The 12388-nt window shown below is 36.4% G+C and overlaps 1 long non-coding RNA gene across 1 annotated transcript; it reads right to left on the reverse strand.

The window, feature by feature from the left end:
- Positions 1-8166: 8166 nt before the first annotated feature.
- LOC107794168 (uncharacterized) lies at positions 8167-11179 on the reverse strand. The gene is made up of 3 exons (XR_012707746.1): positions 10974-11179; positions 10377-10440; positions 8167-9058 (listed from the first exon to the last, which is right to left on the reverse strand). It is a non-coding gene; the product is annotated as an uncharacterized LOC107794168 (long non-coding RNA).
- Between the last annotated feature and the right edge of the window lie 1209 nt (positions 11180-12388).

The raw sequence follows: 12388 nt of genomic DNA on the forward strand, positions 1-12388 counted from the left end.
AGAGTTGATTCTAGAGGAGGCCCATAGTTCGCGGTATTCCATCCATCCGGGTGCCGCGAAGATGTATCAGGATTTGAGGCAGTACTATTTGTAGAGGCAGATGAAGAAAGATATAGTTGGATTCGTTTCTCGGTGTCTCAACTGTCAACAGGTGAAGTATGAGCACCAGAGACCTTGATTTCAGGGTATTCGGAGATGGTTTGGTTGGGTTTTTGATCGAAAGCGTATTTTGAGGAAATTTGGAGTTCTTAGGCTTAAATCCTTGATTAATTCGAGGTTTTGATGTTGTTTTATGTGTTTTAAGGATTGGTACAAGTTTGAATAAGGTATTAGGTGATATTGGTGCTTTTGGTTGAGGTCCCAGGGGCCTCGGGGTGATTTCGGATGGTTGACGAGAAGGTTGAAAAAGTGTTGCAGTAGCTGTAGCATTGCTGCTTCTGGTATTTTCGCATCTGCGGCTTGGGGACCGTGGATGCTGGGCTGCAAAAGCGGCTTTGGGTCGATTCTTCAGAAACCGCAGATGCGGTGAGAGGCTCGCAGAAGCGGAACCGCTCTGCAGATAAAGGTCCGCAGATGCGGAAGCTGGCGTTTCAGTAAGATTCATAGATGCGACATTTTGTCTGCAGAAGCGGGACCGCAATGGGGTCCCAGGGCCGTAAATGCGGTTATCGCTGGGCAGAACATATAAATAGTTGCCTTTGCAAAATTGAGCCATTCTTCCACCGCTTTCATCCGGGTTTGAAGCATCTAAGAGGGATTTTTGAGGAAAACAAAGGGGAATCACTTGGAGGTAACGTTCTTGACTTTATAACTCGTTTTCATGTTATTAAAGACCTAATTAGTGGTGAAAAATTTGGGAAAAGGGGTAATTAGGGTTTGGGTTTAAGAGTCCTTTAAATGAAGATTTGAGGGGTCATTTGGACTCCGATTTCAGTTTTCTTGTTATGTATAGACTCATGAGAGTACGAGATTTTTGAGACTGTAAATTTCACCCGATTCTGAGATGTGGGCTCGAGGGGCGTTTTGGTCATTTTACATAATTTTTTGTATTAACTTAGAATTAAATTGTAGAATCAGTTACTTGAAGTGTTATTTACATTATATAATTGAATTGAATATATTTGGGCCATTTGGAGTCGAGTACTCATGGCAAGAGCGTGGTTTCAGGTTGATTTTGTGCCGGTTCGAGGTAAGTGGCTTGTCTAACCTTGTGTGAGGACCTTCCTCTTAGGATATGATATTTGATAGTTGAGATTCCTTGTACGTGAGGTGACTAGTGTGTACTTGAGCTAATTGTTAAAAATCCAGGTTTACTTTAAGTATTTAAACTGAGTTCCTTTCTTACCCATTTTTATTCTACTTGCAAACTTAGCCAGTATTAGTTTAGAAAAGTATGCTTAGTTGACTTAATTGCCTATTTGCTTAAACTCCCTTAATTGCATTATGTGAATCATGTTAGTCTAGAATTAACTATTTACTTGTTACGAACTTGGGATTTATTTTGATATTCTTGAGCTGCTGCTGTGTGTTATAATTAAGGACTATGGGACGGCATCCCGGGAGATCCCCTGCACGTATTTATGACCTGGATTGAGGTGCGGGATACCAAGAGATCCCTGACACGTATATTGAGGATACCAAGAGATTCTCAGGATACCAAGAGATCCCTGGCATATATATTGAGGATACCAAGAGATCCCTAGTGTACATATTGAGGATACCAAGAGATCTTCGGGATACCAAGATATCCCCAGTTATTATCCTTGCTGTGTGCGGTGTTTTTCCTTGTGTTATGCCTTTGTTTATGTTTCCGTAATTGTACTGTTATCATACTGTATAGATTCTTACTGTAGATTCTCATTTATACTATTTATCTTATCCAGTCATGTTTATTATTATTTACCTCAATAGGGCCCTGACCTTCCTCGTCACTACCCGACCGAGGTTAGGCTTAGCACTTACTGAGTACCGCTGTGGTGTACTCATGCCCTTTCTGCGCATGTTTTTCATGTGCAGATCCAGGTACCTCTACCCAGGCTTATCACCCTTGAGGCAGGGAGATCTTTCAGAGACTTCGAGGTACATCTGCCGCATCCGCAGACCATGGAGTCTCTATCTTTATTCTATCCTGTAGTGTTAGCCTTTCTATCTTACTGTTGATGTAGACATTCTGGAGATTAGAGCACTTTACTGTATTTCTTGTAGCTTGTGTTCGCATGAGTTTTCGGGTTTTGGGATAGTGTTTTAGAATTTTGAGATGTTCTGTTGTATATGCCGGGCGACATTCTATATATTGTTTTCCTTTTAGTTATTCTTGGCTTTTGAGTTATATTTCCGCAAGTCTTCCATTTATTTTCCGCACTTGTTAGGCTTACCTAGTCGTCGAGACTAGGTGCCGTCATGACAGTTCACGGAGGGCGAACGGGGGTCGTGACATTTATTAAGTAGTAGTAACCAAGAATAAAGGATATGTAACACAGTTTAATATACTGTGTGTCAATTAGACCCTAACTAGACATACTATGAGGTTTTCTAATAATTCATTGGCATAGCATTAAACTTTTTACTTCTGTTCAGGTAATCTGTCTATTTCATCCCACTAGTTATACAACCAAATTATTGACAAAGAAATCAACTACCATCCTTGTGTCAAACTTCCAATTTCAGTGCCCATTTTTATAGGAAACATTATCTAGATATCAATATGAGATTCTGGTACTATCCCTTATCTAAGAGCAAGTCGGTCTAGCTTCTTACTCATTCACATTTCCCACGCAGTTCCTCCAGATTTTGAATGTATCAAGAACGTTTGTCTTCGATTATCTAGGAAACTACTTAACAGAGTAGATTACTTTTACTTTATTTTAAGTTTTAATTCATAGACTATTCGCACAATATCTTGAATGATGGGTAAGAAGAGAAAGTTATCATATAATAGTTGCCCAACTAGATTCTAAAACTAGTAATTTCTTTCTTGAATATATATAAGAGCTTCTGAAATCAAAGATACATGCTGACACTATGTACACTTTCCTCTTCCATCTTTCTGGTTACAGAAACCACATACAGAAAGGATGTATTCTTCTTGAAAATTGAAGATTTTTTTTCCTACTACCTCTTAGGGTGCTTGCTTTATTTCTGAGTATATGTTCAATAGCTAGAACCTCTTATTTTATGACTTATAATCCAGCAGAGTGTGAAAGAGAACTTTGTTGACTAATTCAAAATCAAAATCTCTATATGGACTTTACCATAAAGTGGTACACTTGTATTATTTTAGCATAAACTTGCATGAAACAAAGAAGAGCAAGAAAAGGAAGAAGAAGAAGAAGGGAAAAAAAGAGAAGCCACAATAGTGCAGAGAAGAAGCAACAGAGACAAACAATAAAAGAAGAAGCCACAACTGTGGCAGAGAAGAAGCAACAAAGACATGCAGTGAAATAAGAAGAAGAAGAATATGAACCTTTGTTTCCTCTTTGAACCAATAGTTAACATACAATGCCCATTGGCCCATGGGAATGCTTTCTGGAGCATTCTTAATGATATCTTCTTTGGTCAATAATGGATCCTCGGCCTCATGCTATAGTTTAAGCCTGAATTCCTTCCACTTTTTGTTAAGCGAATTGTTAAGCCAACCTTTTATCTTTTTCTGATCACTCCTAAAGAAAAATCGAGACTTGACAAAAATAATATATGTTAGTTTACTGCTAACAGAGTTTCCAATCAACAACACATCAACTCTTTCAAACAAAAATCTAAGTAAAACAACTATAACATACAAACTAAACAAAAGAATTAAAAGGCATTACCAATACGAAATCATTAACAACACGATACACAAAAGTTTTAGGCATTAATGCCCAACTCTCAAAGCCAATTGAAAAGTAGCGAGGATTTGTAGCAAGCTCCCCCCAAAAATCCTGCAAGAATGTTGGCTGATTTTCCAATAGGTTGAGCAAACTCATCACATTCTATAATTATGCACGATCCATTCTCCAAGTTATGGACATCTTGAACCTTCAGCCTAATTGATTTTATCACTTGATGTTCATCTGCAATAAAATAAAGACCATATTAAAATATTAATCGCGGAGTTAATTTTATAAGTGAATCCAAAAATTGCTTAACACCAACAACCCAACCAAGAGGCTTAACATCTTTACTATTTTTTAACTACAAACACATGAATAGAGTGATTGCCCGTGCCACCCAATCTTCCATCACCCTAGTTTCCACTTCATTGGATGGAGAACATACAGTAAAGAAGTTACATGAAAGAACTAGGAATTAGAAATAACCAAAATGAGCAAGACAAGAATCAGAACCTCAAGCTTAGGGCCATCACCCCTTTCCTCCTACCAAGCTAATCTACAATAAATGTAATGGCTTAGGCTTCTCTGTTGCTCAAAAGATGGCAACGAAAAATTTCCCAGCTGAAATATGGAGCAAAGGCATAATCGGATCCCTCATCTTGCAAGAAATCAAGTACTTCAGTAACCTGGTAATAGGCTGTCATGATATCAGATATCTCTAGTAAGCCTCGACCACCTGCAGATGTGTGGCCTTAGCTAGAAGTTATGCCAGACAAAAGCTTTGGTTCATTGGCCACAAAACCCAATTAGAAAAAGAAAGGGAGAAATAACTCGTAACCAGCATGTGTTCCGTGGTAGAAGTTGCAGAATATATAATCGTCCACTAGCAATTTCTGGATTCACTTATAGGAACCTAAAGGCTACATACTTATAACGTTAACAACCCAAACACAAGGCTCCGACTCCGTGTCATCTATAACTCGTCTACGTCTAGTTGGTTGTAAAGAGACTCCATCAGATGATGAAGAAGCAATAACATTCTGTGACGAGACTCTATCAGATGATGAAGATAGAATGACATTCTATGACGAGACTCTATTAGTTGATGAAGATGGAACGACATTATGTGATGAAACTCTATTAGTTGATGAAGATGGAACGATGGGATGTGTATGATGTGAAGAAACTCAATCAGAAGATGAAGATGAAGCTTGAGTCTCAGATTGAGCATGTGATTATTGAGACTGAGTGTGTGATGACTGCTCTGGAGCAAGTGAAGATCTCCCTTTGATTGATTTGAATAGATTTTTCACCCGATTTTGCTTCGGCATCTCTGCATACATGATTGAACAAAATGACAAATCAGTAATATGCAATTTCAAAATATAGCCAACGAGCATTAAATTCAGAGGCATAAATTGCATTAAATTCTTCCCTGAGGTTTTATGCTCTAATAGATTAGATGATACACATTTCAGCCCATTGTTAGAACATTCAAGTAGAAATAATAGTAACAATGCAATCATCATTAAGTTGCATAGAATTATAGGTGTTCAGCAATAGCCAAGTATTTGGATCTAGATGTAAGCTCTGTATAACAAAAATCTGCTATAGTATAGACAAAGCTAAGAGAATCCAAAGACATAACATTAGAAACAGAATAAAAAAGAGAATGTATACACATGCAACATGACTCTACTTCTCTGTATAAGGAGCAACTTTAACTTGGTTTAAACCAAGCAATAAGAACAAGCAAATAAAACATAACGGAATCAAAACAGATAGAAACCAACTGAAATTTCATTAATAAAAGAAAGTAGCTAAATGAGTTGGCAGTGGGTCTTCAAATATGTTCATCTTCCCCAATCTCATCTTCAATATCGCATTCACCTAATACTTCATCAATTTCATCATCCTGAATTAAAATTAGATTATTCACATCATCAAAGAATTGATCTAACTCTTGCACTGAAAATGGTTCATTCTCAGGAACTTCATTCTCTCCTTCTCCCATTTCATATAAGTCTCTTGGTTTCAAGTGAACAACAGTACTCCATCCTTTATTCACCTCATCATCCATATAATATACCATTTGAGCTTGTGAAGCTTCAATATATGGATCATGCTCTTCACGATCACCAATGTGAATCAATTGTGAAAAATTAATAGAAGAAAATTCCCATGCATCCTTTCTAAACCCTCTATTCCTAGTTATGTCAGCCCATTTACACTTGAATAGTGTAACCCTAAATCGATAGTAGTTAAGCTCAATGATGTCTTCTAATTTACCATAATATGGCAAATCTGCTTGCCTCAGGTTTCCATCAGCACCACTAGCAATACAAGATGTGGACGAAGTACAAAAAACCCCACTGTTTTGTGTTTTCAACCCATGCTCTCGAGTTGTTGTCCGAAATTTGAACCCATTGATCTTAAATGAGGTAAATCTTCTAGCATAAGGTGCCGGACCATCTGCTAAAAACTTTAGTTCATCAGACATAATATTTAAAGTGTCTAGATTAACAATCTGAAATAAGAATGTAAAATGTGTTAGTCACAAATTTAAAATTATAAAATTCTAATACATTTGTAACCAACCTTTCGAGGAAACCAATCAATAAAGTCTTTACTAACTATCTTCTCTATCTCCGTATTTGAAGGCTTTCGACCCTTCCACCACCTCCGCACATAAGCTTTAAATTCACTAAATGAGATTTTGATATAAATATAACAATTAACACAAGTTTTTATGTATTTAATGCAAATTTAATTTAGATTTACCTTAAATACTCACTTAATGAATGACATGACTTGTGGACATTTTAGTAACACATATCGATGTGTTTGATGTTTTGCCATAGGTGACAACTCAAATGTTACAGCTCCTAGACCTTTACCAACTGGTGGGAAAATACTAGATGAATTCGCCGAGCCTCTATCCTCCGGAAAATCGTCAACACGGCTTGGACTATTAAATCTTGTCTCAATCCCTTCAATATATTGTGAACAAAAAGTAATAGCCTCTTTAGCTAGATATCCTTCAGCTATAGAACCTTCTGGTTGTGACATGTTTCGCACATAGGAGTTGAAGTGTCCCAAATAACTAAACAAAAGATCAAAAATTAGATGATGGATACAAATTAACATATATTCTTAATGAACAAGCTCCAATCAAGCAATAAAAAATATTGTTTACCTCTCGATAGGATACATCTACCGACACTGTTGAAGTCCCCCAAGTTTTGCTTCACCAGCTAGATGACAAGTTAAATGAACCATGATTGTAAATAATGTAGGAGGGAATAACATTTCCAGGTGATTCATGATGATAAAATATCGCGACTGGATCCTGTTAAGTTCTAAGGGACTTAAGCTTTTGGCACATATTTAATGGAAGAAAGAACTCAACTCTATTAATATTGCAGTCACCTTGTTTGGTAAAACACTACGTATGGCAATTGGTAACAAGTGCTACATGAGAATGTGAAAATCATGACTCTTCATTGACTTGAGCTTTTGTTGTTTCAAGTCGACACATCTTTAAATGTTGCTAGCGTATCCATCGGGAATTTTGAAATTCTTTAAAGTACGCAAAAATATGTCTTTCTTAAATCTACTTTTCTTTGAATTTAAAAGAGTGAACAAGGCTGGACGATAGCTTTCATTATCATCTGCCCAAAGTTCTTTCCTTATACCCATTTCTTTACGATCATTCTAAGCTTTAAGATTGTCTTTTGACTTTTCAGTATCATTGAGCAAAGTATATATCACATTCTCACACACATTCTTCTCAATGTGCATAAGGTCTAGATTATGACGTAACAAGTTAGATTCCCAATAAAGAAGATCAAAAATATGTTTCTCTTTCTCCACTGTTTTGGTCTATCTTCAGCAATAGTTTTTCCTCGAGTTATTTTACCTTTGGCATTTGACTCAAGTACTTTCCAAAAATTGGCATTGATTCCCTCAATTTGTTTCAAGATGTCTGACCCTGATAATGCTATTGGTGGCTCCCATTGCTCGATTTTCCCATTAAAACTGACACGCTGCAATCTAAATCGATGACCACTTTCAAGAAAATGACGATGACCCATGAAACACCATTTTCTACTATGTTTCAACCTGCAAGAGTCTGTTTCAAAGTTACACGTGGGACAAGCAAACTGAGTGTTTGTGTTCCATCCAGATAAGGTGCCAAGCCTAGAAAAATTACTAATCGTCCACATCAAGGCTGCTCGCATTTTAAAATTTTCATTATTTGAAGAGTCTAATGTCTACACTCCATCGTACCACAATTCTCTCAAATCTTGGATAAGAGCCTGTATGTCTATGTCATTTCCAGGCATTTGTTTTCATAGAATGATCATTGAAAGAATGAATGAAGTTTGTTTCATGCACTCCCAAGGAGGACAATTGTATGGAATAAGAACCACTGGCCAAATACTATAGTTTGTTGCCATTGATCCAAAAGGATTGAAATCGTCACTAGCTAGGCCTAGTAGTATATTTCGAGGATCTACAGCAAATTCAGGATGAAGCAAGTCAAATGCTTTCCAAGCCTAAGAATCCCTTGGATGCCTCATCAATCCATCTTGGTTACCCGCTGAAGAATGCCATCTCATTGACTCAGCAGTTTTAGAGCACATGAACAATCTCTGTAGCCTTGACTTTAGTGGAAAAGTAGCGCAAAATCTTTGCGGGCTGCTTCTTTTTATTGTCTTTCACCTAGATATCTTGCACTTTTTGCATTCTTGTAAACCTTCATCTTCCCCAAAATATAACATACAATCATTTGGGCAAACATGGATCTTGGTATAATTAAGGCCAAGTTTGTTGATGGTTTTCTTGGCCTCATAAATAGAAACAGGAATCTTGGCATCTTCAAAGACATCTTTTAACAATTCTAATATCATACTCATCGCTTTGTCAGTCATTCGGCACAAACACTTGATATGATACAATTTGACTAGAAATGACTATTTGGAATACTTCGTGCACCCTTCGTATAATGGTTGATTGCCATCTTCGACCAGTTTATAGAACTTTGCATATTCTTTATTAGGCATATTCTTCATCAAATATTTCTTCACTATTCATAGGATCACAAGACACACCAGGCTCATTGACATTGTTCCCCATGAAACCAAATGCATCGTTAATCAGGGTTACCATTGGATCTTGGAGATGCAGAGTTTCTTGTATGAAATGTGTGCTCTGAAACGTTTGTGGCATAGTTGCATTTGATTCTTCACCATGAAAATACCAAACTTTATTAGTTTTTGGAAAAGGCTTACAAATCAGGCGTTCTTCAACTACATTTCTTCTTTGCCACTTCTTAAAATTACATTTTGGACACGGACACTTAATTACACGCCCATCAATAGACCCATACTTAAAAGCAAAATCCAGAAATTTTCTAAGCCCATTCGCATATTCAAGTGTATTTCGTGGTTTGTTAATCCAAGATTTATCAATTGGCATGGTTAGAAAAGAAGATATGAGATAACATCACAATATCAAAATGAAAAAGCTAGTTCATAGCCACTATATGGAAATCAAAAGAATAGTAATCACTTAATCTCACTTTTTAACTTCTGAAGAATACATGGAAACTAAAGCGAGAAATAAACAAAGAAAAGAACATGTGCAACTTATTTAGGGAAAAACAAAAACTACAACATGCATGAATTATCCATATCATCAAAGTCACTTGTCTAGTGAAGTCTTCATTACTGTAATAGAGGAAAAACTAAATTTGTTTATACCATCAGCATGCATTATTTGATACATTTTCTCAACTCATAGCAAATACATGCAAAAAAGTAGGAAAATTGCACATGTAGCCTGACTGATGTTCACAAAACTTAGCAGGAAGAAAGAAAAAATCCTAATACATGGTTTCTAATGCTAACTTGGCTTAAACACAAAGAGAAAATGTAATAGGAAGACATATATTTGTTCAAAATTAATCAAACATGAGGTAGAGATAGAATTCCATAGTCATGTCTTTTTAAGAACTTAAACATAGGAGATAGAGAAGGGAGTCTACAACAATGATGGGAATAAAATGGTCTATCTTAATTACACAAAAGAACTGAACACAAAAATGATCAGTAGATAAACGCTTATGAGCATAACTTATTGCAGTAGAAGTGATATCATGTTAAAACATTGAAATAGTTAGACAATTTCTTCTTCTATTAGGAAGTACAAAATATTCCAGTGAATGGAAAAAGAAAGGATAGCTTGCATTCTAAATGTTGTTGAACTTTAGTAAGAAAAATCAATAATTTGAATGAGGGAAAAGACTGAAACTGAGATTCAAATGTTGGTTGGAAGACCGGAATACTAGCTGAACAATTATCTAAAGGAATGATATGGAGATGATAGAAGGGAAACTGAAAAACAATGCGAAAACATATCGACCCTGTCCTCTAAGCTCATGACAATCAAGTGTAGCAAGGAATAAAAGAATCAATAAGCTTTGATTTTCAACAAATATGAATTCAGAATGTATTACAGCTGCTCAAAAGAAAGGATAAAGTTAACTGACAAGAGCTATACCTATCAAATATAATTTTGTCGACGTCGATCCCAATAGCTTTACCAGCTGTTTTAGATTCCTTGGCTACTTATCGAGGCCATAATTGATATTTAGGTTAATATTAGCAGAACAAAAACTAAAAATGTCAAAATTTAAATAAACACAGACTTAATTGAATAGAAAATTAACAAAACTTGATACAAAAATAAACGGAAAAAAATAAAACTATTAGCAGAAATTGGCAGCTAAAATAGTGAGATCGACGGCCGAATCAATAAAATTGATTGCCAAACGGTAAAATTGATGGGCTTAAGCAGTGAATCGATAGCTAAAATCAGTGATTTAAACTGATCTTCGTCCAATACACACAGATGCACGCCTAAAATCAATGAAATCAATGGCTAAAACAGCAAAATCGAAACCTAAATCAGTGAAATTCATGGCTAAAATTAGTGGTTTAAACTGATATCAATCCAATACACACACATGCACGCCTTAAAATAGTGAAATCAACAACATTTTGGAAGGTATTACACGAACGACTTGAAATCGGAGACGTATTGAAGTGAGTATTTATCAGAAAAAGGGCTATTTATAGACTAATTCAAACACATTACCTTAAACGAGTTGAAATCTGATTTCCTTACATAAAAGATAAAGGATTTGGGAGAATCGTTAACGGATATGACCATCTTACATCATTTTAATCTCCTTAAACCTCTTATATTACAGTGATTTAATTTGGGAAATCGCTTGTTTAGAGAACGAGAGAGACTGTGTAGAGAGAGAGACAGAGAAGGTGTGTACCGTCTGTTTGGGGAGCTTTAGGTCTTTGAATGATATTTACATTATCATTAAATTTAATTCTAATATTTTTAATAATGTTACTGAATAATAACATTAAATATTAGCGGAAAAGAATTATTAAAAATTTCGTCTAATTAGTGGCGGTTTAGAACTGCCGTAATTGTAAAAAAAATGCCGGTTTAACATTGCGCACTAATGGCATCTGGAACGCTGCCATATTATGATAAATATTGCGGCGGTTTCGTTGAACTGCCATTATTTAATCGCCGCAATAATTCTATTTTTTTGTTGTGAAGAAAAATGTGAATGATAATAATCAATACTAAATAGCAATGCATTAATTAAATTTGAAAATATCTAAAATAGCTACGGCTTGATGACTCTAGCAATTATTTTGAAACAAAATGCGTCAAAATTATTGAAAATATCTTAAATGCCTAGCATGGCTATTAAAACAAGTCAAGCTAATTGCCAAGCTACCCAAGAACTCGGCAGGCCCGGGATGGTGTGCCAGTCCAATTCTCGAGAATAGCTCCATTCTCCACAGTCTGAATGGTAAGGCCTTCTTCCTCTTCCTCATCAACTATCACATTACAATCCATATTCTCCTCTTCTAGGAACAAGTTTCTCAACTCAGCCAAAGCTTCTTCCTCTGCAGATCCCCATATTGTATCAGCCTAGTAAAAAGTCTGACTCAGATGTGGCACTGGCTGCTCGAGAGGGTAATAAGGACCAGCCCATGGTGGCAACCAATCATTATATTCTTGCCAGGTGTATGGATATCCTAGCCTAAAAGTTGTGCCGTGACGTTTCAACTGTATTGGTTTGGTAATGCCCTGTAGTTTCTTCCCAAGCCCTTTGCCAGGTTCATACCCAGACTATGCCAGTATGTTTTCTTGCTCCACCACTTGTCATTCTCAATTGTGTTGACATGCTCAATGTGGTGATAAGTCTATCTACCTAGCCTTCTTCTATTTTCAATAACCAGAACTGTTTGATTGGTGTAAATGGGGTTACTTCCATCCATGTGGATGATTACCTCCTGATGGTTCCATTTGAATTTCACGGCCTGATGTAGTGCGGAAGCCACAGTCCCAGTGGCATGTATCCAAGGTCGTCCTAATAGAAGATTGTATGTAACTGATATATCTAGTACTTGGAACTCAACATCAAACCAAGTTCATCCCATCTGCAGACAAAGGTTAATCTCTCCAATCGTGACCCT

This window comes from Nicotiana tabacum, chromosome 3 (genome assembly GCF_000715075.1).
Source record: "Nicotiana tabacum cultivar K326 chromosome 3, ASM71507v2, whole genome shotgun sequence".
Classification (NCBI taxonomy): domain Eukaryota; kingdom Viridiplantae; phylum Streptophyta; class Magnoliopsida; order Solanales; family Solanaceae; genus Nicotiana; species Nicotiana tabacum.